The sequence below is a fragment of the Mobula birostris genome, chromosome 14 (genome assembly GCF_030028105.1).
Source record: "Mobula birostris isolate sMobBir1 chromosome 14, sMobBir1.hap1, whole genome shotgun sequence".
In the NCBI taxonomy this organism is placed as follows: Eukaryota; Metazoa; Chordata; class Chondrichthyes; order Myliobatiformes; family Myliobatidae; genus Mobula; species Mobula birostris.
In genome coordinates this window covers 59,380,309-59,400,403 of record NC_092383.1, presented here as the reverse complement: position 1 = coordinate 59,400,403, position 20,095 = coordinate 59,380,309, and the positions used below count along the sequence as shown (strand labels likewise).

Here is a 20,095-nt window from a genome sequence, read left to right as displayed (position 1 = left end):
AAAAGGCTGGACATATTCAGCAGGCCAGGCAGCGTCAGTGGAAAAGAGTAAACATTTGATGTTTTGGGCCGAGACCTTTCTTCAGGAATAATGAAGGGTCTCGGCCTGAAACGTCTGCTGTAATCTTTCCCATAGATGCTGTCTGGCCTGCTGAGCTCCTCCAGCATTTTGTGTGTATGTGTCCATTAGGTCAGTCTATGCTAATGGGAAGAGGATAACTAACCAAACTGTCACAGTTGATTTGTTTCCAGCAGAAACAGTCAGTTCAGATGCAAACAGAACGAGTTGTGGAATTCAATATTGAGTCCAGAGGACTGTTCCCCAAGCTTCGATTCAGCTTTGATGTAACAATGTAGGAGATCAATAACAGACAGACTGCTGTGGTAATTAAAGCAGCAAGCAACAGGGACCTCTGAGTCATTAGAATCAGAATCAGGTTTATTATCACTGCCAGTGTCCTGAAATTTGTTAACTTAGCAGCAGCAGTACAATGCTATATGTGATAGTATAAAAAGGATAAATAAGTAAATAACCTAATAAATCAATTACAGTAGGTATATATTATATATTAAATAGATTAAAAATAGCGCAAAACAGAAATAATATATTTAAAAAAAAGAAAAAAATGTGAGGTAGTGTTCATGGGTTCAATGTCCATTTAGGAATCGGATGGCAGATGGGAGGAAGCTGTTCCTGAATTGCTGAGTGTGTGTCTTCAGGCTTCTGTACCTCCTTCCTGATGGTAACAATGAGAAAAGGGCATGTCCTGGGTCATAGAGGTCCTTAATAATGGCTACTACGCAGGCTAGCACCCAAGATGGAGCTGACTAATTTTACAGCTTTCTGTAGCTTCGTTCGGTCCTGTGCAGTAGCCCCTCATACCAGACAATAACGCAGCCTGTCAGAATGCTCTCCATGGTACATCTATAAAAATTTTTAGTGTTTTCGGTGACAAGCCAAATCTTTTCAAACTCCTAATTAAGTATAGCCACCATCTTGCCTTCTTTATAGCTGTATCGATATGTTGGGACCAGGTTAGATCCTCAGAAGTCTTGACGCCAAGGAACTTGAAATTGCTCACTCTCTGCACTTCTGAACACTCTATTAGACTTGGTTCATGTTCCCTCATCTTACCCTTCCTGAAGTCCACAATAGCTCTTTTGTCTTATTGATGTTGAGTGAAAGGTTGTTGCTGGGACATCACTCAACTAACTGGTATATCTGGGTGGGTGGGGCAGCGGGATGAAGTAAGAAGCTAGGGGATGATAGATGGAAGAGGTAAAGGGTTGAAGAAGATGGAATCTAATAGTAGAGGATAGTTGACCATCAAATAAAGAGAAAGAGGATTGGTGCTAGAGGGAGATGATGGGTAAGTGAGAAGAGAAACGGAGAGAGGTTAACCACAATGGGGAATGGAAAATGAGTGAATTGAAAGTTAGAGAAATCAATGCTCATGCCAACAGGAATATGAGATGTTGCTCCTCTAACCTGAGTTTAGCCTAACTGTGGCAGTAGAAGAGGCCATTCACAGACATGTTGGTATGGGAATGGGAAGTCCAATTTGAAATGAGCAGCCACCAGAAGATCTTGCTTTTTGCAGTGATTGATGAAGTGGTCCCCCAGTCTACTTCGGTTCTCACTGATGTGGAGGAGGCTGCACGGGAGCAATGCATATAATAGATGACCCTGACAGCCTCACAGGTGAAGTGCTGCCTCACCTGGAATGGCACTTTTCCATACAACCACAGGAGGTGTCCTTGTATGTCTTTTCTTTCTAGCACCCCTGGGTGCAAACAATCCTACTAAATGAAATAGCAGTTGATTAGCACTCTCCTGCCTGAGGCTTGGCCATTGCAGAAACCCATCACCAAACTCTTCTGCTTTGCATTGGGCCAGATAAATGGAAGATAATAGATACAGTGGGCTACAGTTCCAGATGGTGGACTGAGACCAGGAAGGTTCAAATGATTGTCTTTAGATGAAACAATTTACAAAGCAGTATGGTGACAAATTAAGATGTTAGTTTGAATGCAGTCATATGAACATTGTTGGAGTTGTACCAGTGCAGAGCGGTCCATCACAGTTGTGACTTGTGTTCTATGGGTGACAGAAAGGCTCCGTAATCAGAGGGTGAGGAACTCGCTGCAGGATGCAAGTCCAGTTAAATTTCTACTCAGTGGTGATGGGGTGATGGGGCTTCAATAATAATAATGTTTTCGAATGACCAAAGGTAAAAGGTCAAACTCTGGTGATTGATGTTCATTGCCTGACTTGAATAAGATTATCAGTGGAAACTTGAATGTTGTCCTGAGTTTGCTGTGTGCTGTTTAATAAGGACTTGCAAATGGACAAAGTTTGCACCATCATCAGAAATTTAATAAGGAGTTATTAAAGAAGTAGCTGAAGATTGTTAAGTCCAAGACACTTACTGCAGTGACATGTGGCTGAGGTCTCTGACAACCTGTCATTTTCCCTGTGATCTCTAGTCATTGGAGTGTTTTCCACTTGATGTCTATTGAATTCAGTTTTACCAGGACTTCCTGATGCCACGCTGGCTTATGTATTGCCATGAAGAAAGTGCAGTTACCTCCTGAATTTAGTTGTCTGGACTGAAGCCAAGTGGATCTGGTAAAGGTCAAACTAAGTTCAGGTTTTTAGTGAGTACCTACCATTTAATAGCACTTTTAACAATTCTTTGCATGACTGCTAATTGTGAGGAGATTGTTGGGGCAGGAATTGAACTTGTCTTGAACACAAGAGATTTTGCAGATGCTGGAAATCCAGAGGAACCAACGCAAGATCTGGAGGAGCTGAGCAGGTCAGGCAGCATCTGTGGGAGAGGATTGAACAGCTGGTGTTTTGGGCCAAAATTCTTCATCACCCAGGCAACTTTGTCACATTGTGGAATAAGTGACAATATTGCAACTATACTGCAAGAACATGACTAAGGATGCAGCCTGTTCCACAATATAGTACATGGAATCAAAACCTGGAAATTATGTAGTCCATAATCTGCAGTGCATTCAATGTTCTTAGCTATTTTTTGAACTAATGTCAAATTAATTAAGTTAACCATAGACTGCGTCTGTGCTGGCAGGGATCTGTGAAGGAATATAAAATGGACCTGCTCTGTGCTACTGCCAGAAAATGATCGCAAATTCTTCAGACTTGTCTTTAGCACTTAGTTGCAAAATTGTCAACACATTGTTGTAAATTCTGATGATAATTGTAATAGCCACTTCATTAAATATTGTATGTTGGCTAATGACATCTACTTAGTTATTGCTTTACGTTTCAGCTGTAATCCTGTAACAAGCCTAACTGGTTTAATTTGTAAACTATTGATTGGAACAGATTTGTTTTTAAGCTCAATTTTGATTTTTTAAGCAATTTATCTGATTGATTATTTAATAGCTAGATGATAAGTAACATCATAGTCATAGTATATAAACTGAAATGGGATGAAGTCTTCAGTTGTAAATACATGTGACTATTTGTTTATTGAGCTACAGCGCGGAATAGGCTGTTCTGTCGCCTTGAGCCCAGCCACTCAGCAACGCCCAGGGAGAACGTACAAACTCCTTACAGACAGCGGTGGCAATTGAACCCGGGTCGCTGGTACTGTAAAGCGTTGTGCAAACTATTACACTACTGTGCCACTCCGTATCTTATGAAAAATTCCAGTATTTGGTTAGACTTGATTTTTCACTTCTGTTATTTAATAATTTTTTAAAAATTTAATTGTGAAGACTTGCTTCGTTAGAAGAAAGACAGTTAGCATTTCTGAGACCTTTGTCAGAACTTAGAAAGAGAGATTTAACAAACATTCCTTTTCTCCTTTTTTAACCAGTGGCATTGTTAACAAGTGATGCAGCATACTAGGTGAGAAACTGAATGAGAGCAGAGCCCATGGAGATGGAATGAGATTGTTTCTTAGTTAAAGCACAGGAGAGACATTCTAACTCTGACACCAGTATAATGAGGGAATGGAGAACATTTTGCAAGATCTGCTTTGCTTGACAAAATATTCATCTTGATTACACAGAAGGATGGAATTGCATAACTTTCCTCCATATTTACTAATCCACACATTTTTTGGCAGAATCTAAATTTTACTAGATACGAGAAATAATGAGTTCAATTCAAGACTGAAAGTCAGGGAATCCTGTAAATTGCCAGCCGTCCTGAGTCCCAAGTCATCTTTGACCTGCATGAGCTGTCATTTGAGCTTCCTTACGGGTTTGTGGATGGTACTGATCAGGTATTTCTTCAGGAGCAGTGTATATAGGTCAGGTGGGCCGCTTGGTGGAAACCCGTATCAAGGAGCACAGGAGCTGTATATGTTTGGGTTACCTAGAGAAATTGGCAGTAGCAGAAAATGGCATTCGCAATGGCCCTAGGATTGACTTTCACGGCACAAAGCTACTGCGCCACACCAATGGCTTTTGGGGCCACCTGCTGAAGGAAGCCATTGAAATAAAACTAGAGGAGAAGATTTTAGCAAAGACGAAGGTCTCGCCTAAGTAAGAACTGGAATTCAAATTGCAAACAAGGTGGGATGGTGGAAACCTGATTGGATGAGGACTAACCAATCAGGAGGAACGGATGACGCGTGTATATATGCATCATCTCTATGAAGATGCCAAAGTTTGTCATCGAAATGTCGGTTAAAATTGATTCTTGTACCCGGCTGGATGTCCGAGGAGAATTTAGTCGTAAGTACAAGGAGCTCATAAGCTGCTTTGATCTGAGACCATTCTTGTCACATCTTTTCTGTCTGAGCCATCTTAAGTTTTGCTGAGTTCACTCCCATCACATGCTGTTTCTCATCTCCGCAGGTGAGTGAGACCACCTCTGATCTCACTAAAGCGCTGAAATCATGACATGGCCTTCTGGATTCATACCAGCTGATATTATAAATAGGCTATCCCCTCAGAGGATCTATGGAACCTCCCCACATTACCCTTTGAAATCAAGATATTTCTTAAAGCAATCTCCTTGAAAATGACCACTTCATTTTCAGTCTTCTGTTTTCCTACAAAATCCTTGAATGTATTCAACTTTCTTGGACACTCTATTTCTGCCTCCACCACTGTAATGATAAGCTCCTATTCAGAGTCACTCTAGATAATCACTCAAACTGTTTGAATTCTTTGTGAAAACAGACCTTGTAATGTATGCTATGTTACTTAATAGATACACTTTAAGAACTGCTGTAAATTTACATTGCACAGACAACTGTCCATTTTCATTTTAAGGATACTGATTCTAGTTGTGAGCACGGGTAGCTGATCGCAAACCAACAGTGGAGAAGCACGCAACACTCACACAAAATGCTGGAGGAACTCAGCAGGCCAGGCATCATCTATGGAAAAGAGGATAGTCGACATTTTGGACCAAGACCCCTCATCAGGACGAAGTGTCCGGCCTGCTGAGTTCCTCCAGCATTTTGTGTCTGTAGCTTGGATTTCTAGCATCTGCAGATTTTCTCTTGTTTGTGAATGGACATGATAGATTTCATTTTATTGAGCAGCCTAATATGCCTAATCCATCCCTCTTCTCAACCCATAAAACTTTGTATTTATCTGCCCATTACTTTTTGCACCTTTGTCAGGCATTCTGTGTAACATCTCGACCTCAGTTCCTTAAAACCTGTTCTCTGCTGATATTTTCTTTCACTTGGAGACATAATGTTTAATGTATGTTCCTGTGAATCATCTCAGGTTTTCTATTAAACTAGGTTAACAATGCTATGCTGCAAAATCTGTAACAGAATATTCTGCTTTCTTGTAGCACTATGTTCCACATTCTTGTTTTTTTCCCTCATTTACTTATGTAGGGAACAATCTGTCTGGATGGTGTACAAACAAAAGCTTTTCTCTGTATTTTGGTACATGTGACAATAATAAATCAGTTACCAATCATAAAGACCAAGTTGCTATTGCCATATGTATTAGATTGATATTATCCCATCGTGGCCAGACAGAACCATGATGGAGGCAGTGGGCTTGGTGTAAGTCAAATTCTGCCATGGACATTGCTTGTCACCCACTAAATGCAGCCAACCAGTGACTAATAAGATTGAATGCTTTGTTAATGTATTCTGTACCTGGTGGTCACATGTATTATCAAAACATTTAAAATCTATTAAAATACGTATTCTAGTCAATTAAAAAATAAAATTCATAAATATGAGCAATTGACTGGATTTACATAAACATTTCCACTTCCCCTCCTTTTTCAGCGTTTTGAATAGCGCATGACCTTCTCAATACCCTGGTCCATTCTTTTGCCTCCACTAATCCCTTCCTCTCTCGTGGCACTTTCCGAAGTAACCTCAGGAGATGCAACATCTGCCCTTTTATTGCTTCCCTTCCCACCACCCAGGGATTCATGCATTCCTTCCAATTGAAGCAATGATTCACTTGCACTTCTTCCAGTTTAGTGTACTGCACTCAGTGTAGTCTATATGTACTCGTCTACATTGCAGAAACCAAACACAGATTGAGTGACTTCAGGGGGAAACCCTGAGCTTCCTGTTTAATTCCCATCCCTTTCCTCGTCTGTCTGTGGCTTCTTTCACTGTGGTCATGAGACCTAACACAAACTTAAGGAACAGTAACTCTGGATGCATTGCAGCTTCTGGACTTGTATCAAGTTCTACAATTCAACTAACTCACTCTGTCTGTGTCTGAACTGGCTAGCCCAGTCCATTTGTGATATTGGCTCAGTTCTCCATTCTCACAGGCACGCCCTACAACTTTTCAGTTATAATATTTATACTCCTTTATGTTCTCAGTTTTTAACTGCCCTTACATCGTAGCTTTTATGCTCCTGTGTCCAGATTCCTTCTCTCTAGCTGACCCCCCCAACACAATTAACCCATTTTCTCACTGCCATCTTGGGTTGAACTTTGACCCATTCAACCCTGCTCTCACTTTGTCAGTTTTGATGAAAGATCATCAACCTAAAATGTTAACTTAGTTTTCTTCCAAAAAGTGATTTCAGCATTTTTCTGTTTTTATTTCAGATTTCCAGCATCTGTCACTTTTTCTCTCTGTTTGTGCAGCCATCACATTATCCTTGGGAAGACAAAAAAAACATTCTTCATCTTAGATCATGTGCCACTGTGGCAATTGGGAGAGCTTGCAAATAGGTTACAGCAGCTGTCTCCACCTTTCCCACATCCTGCCTTTCCTGGCTCATTCTGTCTTTTTTTTTGCCTACCTCTACCTATCATATGGGAGGCGGGTTGGAGATGTAGTATGTCGCTAGCAAAGGAGGTGTAAGGTGCTCCTTCCCTCAGCCAGCCTGCAGGTCACCCTTGGGTAAGGGGTAGCCCAGGCTTAGCGCCCCCACCCCTTCCCCCAAATCAGGGTCACATGAAGCCATGGGAGCAGGTGGTGGGTGGATGGAAGTTTGAGCAGCTGGTGCATTTCACAAATACTAGTTATACGACCACTGACGCCAGGCAGACAATCTCTGAAAAGTGTTGACGGAGGCTGGGGTCACTTGTCTTGTAAAGACACTGCCCAGAAGAAGACAATGTTAAACCACTTCTGTTGAAAAATGTGCCAAGAACAATCATGGTCATGGAAAGACCATGATCGTCCAAATCATATGACTCAGCACATAATGAATGAACTACCCTTCATCCATCTGCATCTGTCTCCAAGCTCCATCACACCCCATCCCCCCACCGGGCTCCATCTGCCCATCATTCTCTGACTGTCTTTGACCCTCCAATCACCTCCTGTCCCCTGTCTCATCTTCCCTCCCCCTTCCTCTCCTTATATTGGCTATCTTCCTTCTCCACACTCAGGCTTGATGGACAATGCCTTTTATCTCCACAGATGCTGCTGGACCCTCTTGAGTTCCTCCAGTAAATCGTTTGTTACTCCTGATTATAGCATCTGCGATCTCTTGTGTCTCTAGTTTACAAACAGATCTGATTATTAGAACAGGAGTATTGTAGGACGTCAGTGTCTTTGACAAGTTTGTTTATAAATTATTGCAAAATCATTTATAAACTAATGGGTTGGCAATATTGCAACCTTATGTCTGATAATCCGTATCATGTTCCCTTGTGTAAGCGTGTAAAAAATTATTTGTTAGGAGCAGCACAGGGAGTAGTTTGAAAATAGGTGTTGATCTGTTGAAACTGCATTATAAACTCGCAAACCAGCAAGGAGTAAATGTTATAGACAGAGCTCAACCTTTTCACACCTAGCAGATTTGATCAGAGCACTGCATTCATGAATGGTGGGGGTGGGGGAGGGCGCTGTCAGTGAAGCAACTATAAGAGGATGGCTTATGAACAAAAATCTATTTGTCTGTTGTGAAAGGTGCCATTAAGTCAGCATTTCCAGCCTTTCTTCTTTTTGTAATTTATCTTTTATTGAAGTTCATCATCAAACAAACATTTCCTTAAGCTGTATCCTTTCTAAAGAACCTTCCAGACTTTTGTGTGTGAGGAGGTGCTTCCTGATTTCAATCATGAATGGTCTGGCTTTAATTTGAAGACTATGCTCCCTTGATCTGCTTTTGCCTGCCAGAGGAACTTATTTCCCTTATCTCTGGAATTCTTAAGAACTTCAAGCTCCCTGCTCTCCTCCCCAGGCCAAACTACCTTTATCCTCTGTATTCTATGCAGTAGAATTAACATTTATGCAAGGCAAGCCTGATTTATTTCTTTAAATAGAAGTGACAGAGAAATAATCCTTCTCAACTACTTCCTGAGATCCCTGCCTATGATAGATACCAGACCTCAGCCAATTCAATGTACTTGTTAAAACATCAAGCAATGAGTCAGTTTGTCAACACAGCAAAATCTCCAAACTCTGGCAATGTTTTGACCAACCAATGTGGAAAATCTGCAGTTCAGAACTACTTTGTCTCTGGCCAAATAATTCCAATACAATTGCAATAGTAGCATCTTTCCACAAATATTCTCTTTCTTCTAAACCCAAAGTAAGGTGAACATATTTCAAAGTTGCTGGTGAACGCAGCAGGCCAGGCAGCATCTGTAGGAAGAGGTGCAGTCGATGTTTCAGGCCGAGACCCTTCGTCAGGACCTGATGATGGGTCTCGGCCTGAAACGTCGACTGCACCTCTTCCTACAGATGCTGCCTGGCCTGCTGCGTTCACCAGCAACTTTGATGTGTGTTGCTTGAATTTCCAGCATCTGCAGAATTCCTGTTGTGAACATGTTTCCTTAAGTTTTCTTTTATTTCTATATGGCAACGCTACTCGATTTTCAAGTCCTATCCTTTTTGTTGCATTCTTTATCACTTTCTTATTTATTCTCTTAAACAGATGTGATATTCCTTTTTCTTGGTTTATTTCCCCCTGGTGGTGGAAATGAATATTGTCATATTTTAATAATATAGATATGCTTACATCTTGGTATGTTAGAAACCGTGCAAAGCACAAGCCAAAAGAAGAATATTTTTCCTTGCCCAAAAGATCCATATTTCCGTGTTTGCTTGTGGCTTAGATGGAGGCTATTTGACCTATCATGTCCATGGTAGCTTTCACAGCAATCACATCAGCCTGCATACTTCCCTGTGGTCTATCTTCTTGGAAATAAAAATAAGCAAACTAGTTTTGATCCCTGAGTTTATTTTTCCATTAGTAGTCAGTTACAAGTGTTCTTACTAATCAATTAATGCAATGGAAAGTTATAGCCTTGATTTCCTTTCTAAGTAAAAACTTGAAGTAAACCATTCCTGTTCTTGTTGGTTCAGTACATGCCGCTCACTGTGATACATTGCTAAGGACAGTTTTTATAAGTACAGCAACCTCAGTGTAATTGTAATCCTATTTATGGCACACGTGCAAGTGAGCTGTGGGTTTCCTTCCCCTTTGATATGAGGGAGTGACTTACAAACATTTAACACTAATCCCATACTCCCTTGGGTCTTCCCTAAGTAGTAAGTGAGCATGAGGTGACTGTACATAAAAATGCATCCTTTAGGGCTTGGAGGGAACTTATTGCCAGCAATAGCATGGTCGTTCCCACCTCTTCCGTCAAGTTGCAGATTCCAGGCCAAAGCAGTGTTCTTGGCCATTGTATCTGAAGTGAGTTGATGCTAAAAAAAATAAGGTTAATTTAATTCACTTCTAACAGACAGTCTGCCACCAGACATGTGAAGTTTATCCTGCCCTTTCTGGGATTGTGCTCTCTAACTGTAGTGAAAGTGCAGATATCATTTCTGATGTGCTCAAATTGTTTTCTGGGAACGCCTCTGTGGCTATGGCACAGAATTAAGCATGTATCACAGTACCTCATCGGCCTTAACGCCTGTCAGTTCTAAATCTTGGCCCGAAACGTCAACTGTACTTTTTTCCGTAGATGCTGCCTGGCCTGCTGAGTTCCTCCAGCATTTTGTGTGTGGTGCTTGGATTTGCAGCATCTGTAGATTCTCTCTTGCTTGGGAGTTCCAAATCTTTATCACTAAGGACAAGGAGCGCAGGACTTAAAATTTGCAGGTTCCCCTTCATATTCTGGCACCACTCTATTTGAAATATATGGCCATTTAATCAATTTTGTTGGTTTTCTGTTGATTTTTTTTTACATTTTCTTCCTTTGTACCATTGAGGAAACTAATGGAACATAACAATTGAAATACTTAAGAAGGTACTGCAATATAAATGTGGTTTGCTGAAAAGTATAAAATATTTAATAAACAATGCACTGAATATGCATTTGTAAAAGCTATCCTGTTCTCACAGGACTCAGAAATGTAGAAATTTGTTCTCAGCTGCTTACATTTGAACATGCAGTGCAGAAGCAGATTTTGTCACAGTCTGTCTTTTGGGTTTGGTTTGGTTCCATAGCCCCATGTGATTATTTATTGTTTTAGTATCCACACTGAAACAACCAAGAGAGTGTGAGGAAATGTAACCTTAGCCTTTAGCTAATGCCATTGTGTAACAAACATCTTACTCAGCACAGTCGTGTCCTGGAGTAAACATGGAAGCTCTAGTCTCTACTCACTATGTGCACAGAATGGCAACATCCAAGTCAGGAAGTGGCTGTGTTGGGAAAGTGGTTGTTAGCCCATAACATCAACTGAAACGTTACCACACTTGTGAATTTAATTGAATGTTTCAGTTTTGAAGACTTAATGAATCTTATGGCCCTCCTCAGTCATTACTTTTCTGCTTCATTTTTAGGCTAAAAATATTGAGATTGGATGCTTCCTTTCTTTTTTGTATCCTTCCCTTATAAGCAGCTGTTCAGGAGCAAAAAAAACACCCAGTAATTTAAAAAAAAACGTAATAGGAAATGAGGTCTTTTCAAAGCTTTTGAAGATTTGAAGGTGCGTTCTATTTTTGTTGGGAAAATAGTTAACAGAACATGAAGCATAACAGGATGTGGCAAAGCCTGAGGAGAATCTCGCAGGTGTTTTTTATTCTGACAAGGCCAAAGCTAAAATGCCTGGATGTAACTTTCTGGCCCATGGGCATTGTAGGCTTGCTTGACGCCACTGAAAGAACTCTTTGATTTAAAGTTAAGGGAAATGTGTTTTGTTTTTGGTGGAGTACATGAGATTATAAGACAATAAGATGTACAAGCCATTTGGCCTATCGAGTCTGCTCCTCTATTTAATTATGGGTGATTTATTATCCCTCTCAACCCCATTCTCTTGCCTTCTCCCAGTACATGTTCATTCCAAAGTAGGACTGCCTGAAGAAAGGAGAAAAGATGAAGTTGAAACATCCTGCTGAAAGCATTGACTCTCAAAGTTACTCAGAGGGGATCGTTGAACAATTCTGTTTGTAAGAGCTCCATGATGGAAGTAACCAGGGATCCCACTCACCTGCCCTTTCTTCTTAACCCTTTCAAGTATATATTTTTCCCCTTTATCCAAATCTCTTTTGAAAGTTGAAAGGAGGGAGGAGAAGATGGTGGCGCGACACAGCATGCGCGGCAGTTCCGAATTGATATCGTATCTGTGAAGTAGGATGCCGTGCACAATCCTGATTTGATAGAGACAGACGTGAAGAAGCACGGAGGAACATCTGGAGAAACTTCTGAAATGCCTACTTCGCTACCGCTGCTACTGTGCGATTGAGAATCTCCGAGGGAAGGCCCCAAATCCTCGGCCTTGCCTGTTGCCTGTTGCTGGGGCCGGGGTCGAAGCGCTTGGCAGAGATGGTGCTCGGTGTATTGGTGTCGGGGAGCAGGTTGGAGGCTCGGAGTTTTCGGACGGACTCAGAGTCGGATTGTGGTCAGATGCTTCCGGGATGTTGCATCGGCAAGTTTGCGGCGCTGGAAGTTTACCGTCTGCGTGAGGTGATGGGACTTTCGAGTGACTTTGGGACTGTACCGTGCCCATGGTCTGTTCTTATCAAATTATGGTATTGCTTTGCACTGTTGTAACTATATGTTAAAATTACAGGTTTCCCCCGCATCTGAAGATATAGCGTTCCTATGAAACGGTTCATAAGCCGGAATGTCGTAAAGCGAAGAAGCAATTACCATTTATTTATATGGGAAAATTTTGTGAGCTTTCACAGACCCAAAAAATAACCTACCAAATCATGCCAAATAATACATAAAACCTAAAATAACAGTAACATATAGTAAAAGCAGGAATGATATGATAAATACACAGCCTATTTAAAGTAGAAATACTTTTCCACAGTCATTGCCTGCACTGTTGTCTGTAGCGAAAATCTCACGCAAGCGCCCTCAGCAAAAACACGGCACAAGCGCCGTCGGCAGAAAATCTCATGCAAATGCCGTTGGCAAAAACACTCTCTCCAGTAACCTTTAAGCTATGAAGCTGCCAAATCATACCAAATAACACATAAAAATACACAGCCTATATAAAGTAGAAATAATGTATGTACAGTGTAGTATCACTTACAGGAATCGGGAAGACAGCGCCGAGCACACTGATCATGGTGTGTTAGACTGAGTTGTCGGAGTTTGGGCGGTGCAGTGGCCTCCACCCTCTGGGCCGCCGACCTAAACCTACATACCATTTCAAAATTAAAGCCATACTTTATCATTGCAGTGAAAATCTCACGCAGTTACTTCACGTTCAGTTCGCTACTGCATTCGGTTTCGATTGTTATCCTTTCCTCTTCCAATTGCATCAGCTCTTCATCTATCAGTTCTTGGTCATGGGATGCCAAAACCTCTTCAACATCATCTTTGTCAGCTTCCACAAGCCAAACTCACGTTGTCCTTACTTTGTTCACCACGACCAAAACGCTTATTTATGTCTAGTTTTATGCTAAGTGTAACACCCTTACAAGCTCTTTTAGGCTCTTCTGATACCTTAGAACTCATCTTGCTAATGGCTGCTCACAGGCACGTGTTTAAGCAATGCCGGCGAGAATGCCGTTCCAAATCCGGGGGAGAGCGGCTGCTCGGGGCGTGCACTGCCTTTTATCGTGCACTGATTTTTTCGCAGGCTGATTTTTTTCATAACCGTGAAAACACCTTCTGTTAGCGAAAACAGGGAACTATTGTAGGTCTTTCGTAAAGTGAGGTTTCGTAAAGTGAACATTCAAAAAGCGGGGGACACCTGTATGTGGTTTTTGCCAGTTTTATAATCTTGGTTTGTCATGTGTTTCTGTGATATCATTCTGGAAAAACTTTATATCATTTCTTAATGCATGCATTACTAAATGACAATAAAAGAGGACTACGTGTCCTCATAATCTAATCTAAAAAAAAAGTTTTTGAATCTCCTGTCAGCTGTTCATATAGTGCATTCCAGATCTTAGCACCTTGCAGTGTAAAAGTTCCTTCCATGTAGAAGAGTGTATTTCTCTGCTCTGTGGTGGAAAGTTATCAAAGAAGACCTGATTGTAGCTATTGATCAGAGTGCATGATGTGGTACTATTCCTTTGCAAGGATTTTGTTAACACACACTCTGCAACACATAGACAGAGAACCATCCGGCATGTGTGATGTGCAATAGAAATGTTGGTGTTACTTGAGCAAAGTTGTTCTCCTTGAAGGAAGGCAGCAAGCAACAGGGGCACTGCACCTGAAGCAGGCTTTGCTTGAGTATGGAAGCCATTATTTAAAATGGTACGAGGGGATGGGTTTACTTGGCTGCTGCTGGGAGTCCATGATTTTCATTTCCCAGCTGGATGCTTCTTCCGTTTTCCAGTATTAATCATGTCCACATTATTTCCACCCTTACTGTTGTTGTGTGACCTACCCCAGTTGTTGCTCCACCTCCATTTTATTTATTTAGAGATACTACACAATAATTGACCCTTCTGGCACAATGAGCCCCCGTTGTCCATTGACACCTTGTGACCAATTAAGCTAACATACAGTTTGTCTTTGGAATGTAGGAAGAAACCTGAGCACTCAGGAGAAATCCACAAGGTCACGGAGAGAATGGAAAAGCTCTTGACAGAGTGGCAGAACTGAATCAGAGTTGTATGTGCTGTAATAACTTTATGTTAACTGCTATACTGCTGTGCCAACCCTGAGCTATGTTCCTAAGTAGTTTATCCCTGATTCCAGCTCATCACCTCCCTTCTAGTTACACTGACTGACCTTCTAAATGACCTTGACCTCCTCCATCTCCCCAGCTACACTTACCTCACTGATAGGAGGTGGGCTGTCTGTCCCAATTACTTTCATGCTGATCCTTCCTCTTGACCTCCTGCCCCCCTCGCAATCTTTTTCCCAAATTCTCTAGTCTTTATCCATCTGATCCTCACTACTTTGCTGGCAAACAACTGCTCAGTTAACTTGCTGTGTGGTTGTATATACAAAAGGATTTTGTGCATAATGGAGCAGGTTTTGTACTCTACATCTTTGGCCTTATTCACAAACTAAATCTTAATTGGAGATCTTTCACAAAAATGTCACAGGAACCTCAAAACCCCACTTTAATTGGCTTTTCAAGAACGGTACATTTTCTAGCCCGTTTTTCCTCATAAGTGATGAGAATTATAACATTTTTTGCTGTTTGTTTGAAATCTTTATCCATATGCTGCCAATCCTTATTTTGTGCTCATGTGTGTTATCGATGGTGATACTTGGAGTGTAACTTAGTTCTGAAGAATCGTTAGATCACATTTATATTTTACAAGTGGACTTCAATAAATATGGCAACCTTGCAAAAGAGCATCGCCAGGAGTTCAATATATTCATGTTGACGCATGCAGAAATGATAACTCAGTCAAAGTCCAAAGAGATCAGTGACAGAGTAATTTTAAGGGAACCCATAATGAAGGACTCATCTGTGCCAGCATAAAGACACCCAGCTGGCAAACATATCCAAGCTAAAATTCACCACAGGGCTGATTACCTTCACTTAAATATTAATGCTCTGCCTGAACATACTGGTTACATATACCTTGGAACTTCCCCAAATAGCTCGAATCTATAACCCCAGCTGGTGCTGAAAAATCTCCTCCCAGCATGACTTTCCTGAATTTTATCTGGTTAACAGGCTGAACTGAAAGACCTTTTTGTTGGGATACATCCGCCCCATATTCCATTTTCACCGCTGTCCTTTGAAAAAGACTATTACAGCTTTCGTTTAAGTAGCATAATAAAGTAGAAAATCATAACAACCATCGGACTCAAATAATGAAATAAAAACGATGTTATTAGCAAATTCAAAAATGATTCAGAGAACTTCATTTTCCAACAATGGCCTTGTCAAGATTTCTGTATCAATCAATTTGGTGAAATATCACCAGTGTATGCTTATAGTATCTTATTAATATTTTGAATTGCCAATATTTTAAGCTGCTATTTTTTATTAACATCAGTATCTTAATGGATCCAGACTATTATGTGGCAAAAATGGAAAAAAATCTAAATTTCCAGCTTGTTATAAGGTTTTGCAGTTACTGATTTAAATCAAAGCAGCCAAGCCTGACACTGCATCACTGGATTAAAATAAAAGCATGATCACAAAAGATCTAGCAGCCACAATCTTAAGCAGTTTGTTTGACCAAGAAATCATAGTGTTCTAGTGAGGAGATTTCTGTTAAATGGTCTGACAAATTTTAAATCAACACATTAAATATATGCAAAATAAAACAAAATTTATTAATAAGAATAACATCCAAGGAAGACCAAATAAACAGTCCTTATCAGTTTACTGGAGTTGAAATGGAATTCGACCGAAACTAATAAAGGAATTATTATTACAAAGAATTATATAAAATGCATAATAGAAATGGGTCTTCTGACATTTAGTTCCAATTTTAATGTGTCTGTGCCCTTGTGTTTACCTATTTCCAAATGATTTTATCCTAGTTTATTTCAGTTATCTATCTAAGCTATTAAACATTAATGTTAGTGTGGCATCAATTATTTACTTCAGAAAAGGATTCCATAATGTTTTCTATCCAAATCAATTGTATTAAGCCTTGTATCCCTGCTCAGTCATATTAACCCTTCGTAATTGAAAGAAGTGTGATCCATGAGTGTCTTTGACACTTTACAACACCAGTGTCAAAATGTCCTGATGCTTTTCTCTTACCTACATCTGATTGTAAATCATGCCTCCTTGCAATTTTCTCTATTGCCAGTAAAATCCTATTCCAGTCACCCACCCCTATAAGTATGAGTACCAAACCATCCTGCTGAGGAATGGTAATACCCAAATCCATCACCTCCCCTGCCATGCCCTGAAACTCTCCGCTGCAAGCTAAATCGGGCCTATAGTCAGTGTCCTGAAACTAGCCATGGGGAGTAGAACTGAGCAACAAATTTACAAATGAAAACATTTGATTTGTTTTTAAATTGTGATGTAGCTTTTTCCAGCACAGCTATGGCCTTGCCTTCCTAAGACACTCATCATTTTACTTACTGAAGAATGGGTGCCCAAGCTGCCATTTGCTTGGGATTGGAGTTGTATTGGTTTACTGGTGGTATACTTGCTTGCATATGAGATAAAAATAGCAATTGCAGAAGTTCCTATTTTTTTGGCTTGTACCAACTGACGAAATTTTTGTGGCCTGGCCCTTGCTGTTCACAATACCCTACATTTGACTTAACCCCTGTTGTGTTAGCTATTTATATAGTCTCTTTAATAACTTTTTAAATAAAACTTATGCTAAATAAAAGTTACCACTTAAAAATGCTAACTTTTATTAGTCTTAAAGGAGCTGTGCTTGTTAATTATGGGTAAATTCTGTTAAATTTGACTTTTGTGTTAATATGAAACAGCTGCAAAGGTGAATGCACTGTTGTTTTTAAATGAGCTCCTTTACACTTGTATTCACTTGAATGGGCAAAATGGGTAAAAAGCCATTTGAATTTGCATTAAAATTCTGCAGCCTTTACGTCAACATGGTTTACCACTGATCTCTTAGGCTGTGTTGTCTTAATGTATGCTTGACAGAATCAGTCAAAATTTTATATCCATAATTTGAAGTCCAGTTTGTGCTGAGTCCACACATTATCAGCTGTAAGTGTTCAGTAACTTACTAAAGCAAACATGACGAAAAACACAGCAAAAATGACTACCCTAGAGATTAATAATGTGGAACTTTTTAATGTGTTACGCAATTGACTGAGTGTGAAATATAATTGCTACCTGATGGCACATAATCAGTCTTCGGTCAGCTGCTTCCATGCGCATAACTTGTCAATGCAAGATGCGCTTAGAGTATCTAAGTGTGTTTTACATGAAAGAAAACAGTTCCTAACACAGTGCAATTCCTGTAACCATGCATTTTTAAGGGAACATTAAATAATTCAGAACTGATTTGGAGCAGAACCCTCTTCATTCCATGGGACAGAAGACTCTGGCACAATATCAAAACACCAAGATGCTAAAAGAGGTACTGATGAAAGGTCATCAAGCTGAAGTATTTACTCCTTTCACTATCCTCAGATGCGCCCGGTCTGTTTAGCTTTTTTTCAATTTTTTTTTGATTTTACAAGTTGTGTGAGAGTCTGTATATACATTGAGTGCAGGGCAGACTTTCTTTGTTGTCTATTATACGTGCTTCAGAAGCACTGTCACTCAGCTTTCAACATGACCTGGAACAGGTCATGGAACAGGGGGATAGAAGGGGATAGATGCTGTAGAGGTGAAGAGCAGTTTTACTTTCAACTTACTATGGCGTGGCTTCAAAGTGTAGCGGTTGGTGCAACTTTTTACAGGTGTCGTCTCTAAGTGTGCCATCTTTAATTCCTGTTGCTGCCTGCAAGGAGCTTATACGTTCTCCCCATGACTGGGTTTCCTCTGGGTGCTTTGGTTTCCTCCAACATTCCAAAGACGTACAATTTAGGGTTAGAAAGCTGTAGACAGGTTATGTGGGTGCTGGAAGCATGGCGTACTTGTGGGCTGCCCTCAGCACGTCCTCGATGCGAGTGACGCACTTCACTGTGTGTTTAGATGTCCATGTGACAAATAAAGCTAATTTTTATCTTTAGGATTTGCATCGTTGTAAGTGGATTTATGTCAGGCTGCATTTGGTAGTAAGGGATGCGATGGATGTCGTCTGTTTAGGGAGAAGGTACTTCTCCTTGAGCAGAGGCCAGCAGTAATCATTGCCAGAGGTATTATCATCCTGAGAGACAGACTGTATCTGTGTGAGACTCTAAGCACCACACATCAGATGGGAGCTCTTTAGAAACTGCAAATGTCCTGTGTTCATTCTTTGAATCAGCAGTTATTGTGAGACTACTTACAGAACATTCTCAGTGTTTCAGGAACAGCTTTCTCCTCTCCACCATCAGATCTTTGAATGGATAATGGACCCAAGAACACTACCTCACCTTTTCTTTGCTCTCTTTTTCCACTACTTAATTTAATTTTTACTGTAATTTATAGTTTTTTATTATTATGTATTGCTACTGCAAAACAACAAATTTCACAACATATGCCAGCGATGTTGATTCTGATTCTGATTCTAAAGGCCGGTATTTGGAAGCACAGATACATGCGCTTCCCTGATAAAAGGCACTCCCTTTGTGTCCATGTTCTTTCAATTATCAAGCTGGACAGTCAGAAAACTCTTGGGCAAAGGCTATCCATTTTGTGGCTCACTTCAGTTTTAAATGCTGACTAAGTTGGAAATGGATATACAAACATCGACAGTTACAGGGCAACTTGGAACTTGATGGGGCATGCTGGAGCAGAGGTTCCACTTTTTTGCATTGATCAGGTGTCGACCAACAATTCTACCCAGAGAGAGTGCTGTACATTGTTGTTGTCTGCTTCACGTGCCCCTGGTTGGTCAGATAGCAGGAGGGACAAACGGTGTCAACTAGAACCTCTCTCTAGACCTGCCTAATAGCTGTGTATTTCACTTGAGGTACCCACTGAGTTCCATGCTGAAAGACAGCCCCTCACCAAATCTAACAAATCCAGCAATGGCTTTTTGCATTAAGTGGATGATTCTCTATTTCCAATTGAGGTGAGAAGGATATATTTGAGGCTCTCAGCAGCAGGTGGACTGAAGTAGGAGCAGTGTCAAATAATGTTAAAGAGGTGGAAAAAGGTAATTCCAAGCTCACCTTGAAAACAGATATTGCAGATTGCATGGTTTGATTTCAAAGTTTCCAGTGAGAAAGACTATGTTATTAAAGAACAGGGTTTTTGCTGGGGAGTGAAGAAAATAACTGGTTCTGTGAGTAATTATTTGGACATAATTTCTGTTCATTAAATTACTGGACATTAGTCAAGCAGTATTTCAATTTGGAGAGCTCAAGCTGCTGAAGCAGAGTTGGGCACTGTCAACATGCATCAGAAGGCTGGTTCTGTGCTTTTTAGGTGAATAATGTTATCATTAATGTTACTGAAATATTTTTTGGTGGTGAATAAAGTTTTATTTTTCTGCTGCAAAGAAAATTTTTGACACTTTTGCTGTAAGAATGCTTGAAACTTTGTCGTTTATGGAAAAAAAAGTGGAATTAGGCCATATGTGAAATAATGTACAGACGTTTGGGAAATATTTGGTTAAATGGTTGACTGAACCTGCTGTAAAAACTTAAACTACTGGAAACACTGAACAGGGAGTAGATGAGAAAAGGGAGTTATCCAAGGATAAGCCTAATTTAATATGAAATCAAGAAGACGAAGAGAAGCTAATGCAGGTGATTTCCAGGTAAGAATAGTACCTGTTGAGTGCAGCCTCA

General features: G+C 40.4%; 1 protein-coding gene across 6 annotated transcripts in view; it reads left to right on the top strand.

Moving 5' to 3' along the window:
• Positions 1–20,095, top strand: part of LOC140209923 (neuron navigator 1-like) — a 672,220-nt gene that overhangs the window by 231,473 nt on the left and 420,652 nt on the right. The gene's annotated exons all lie outside the window — the stretch shown is intronic.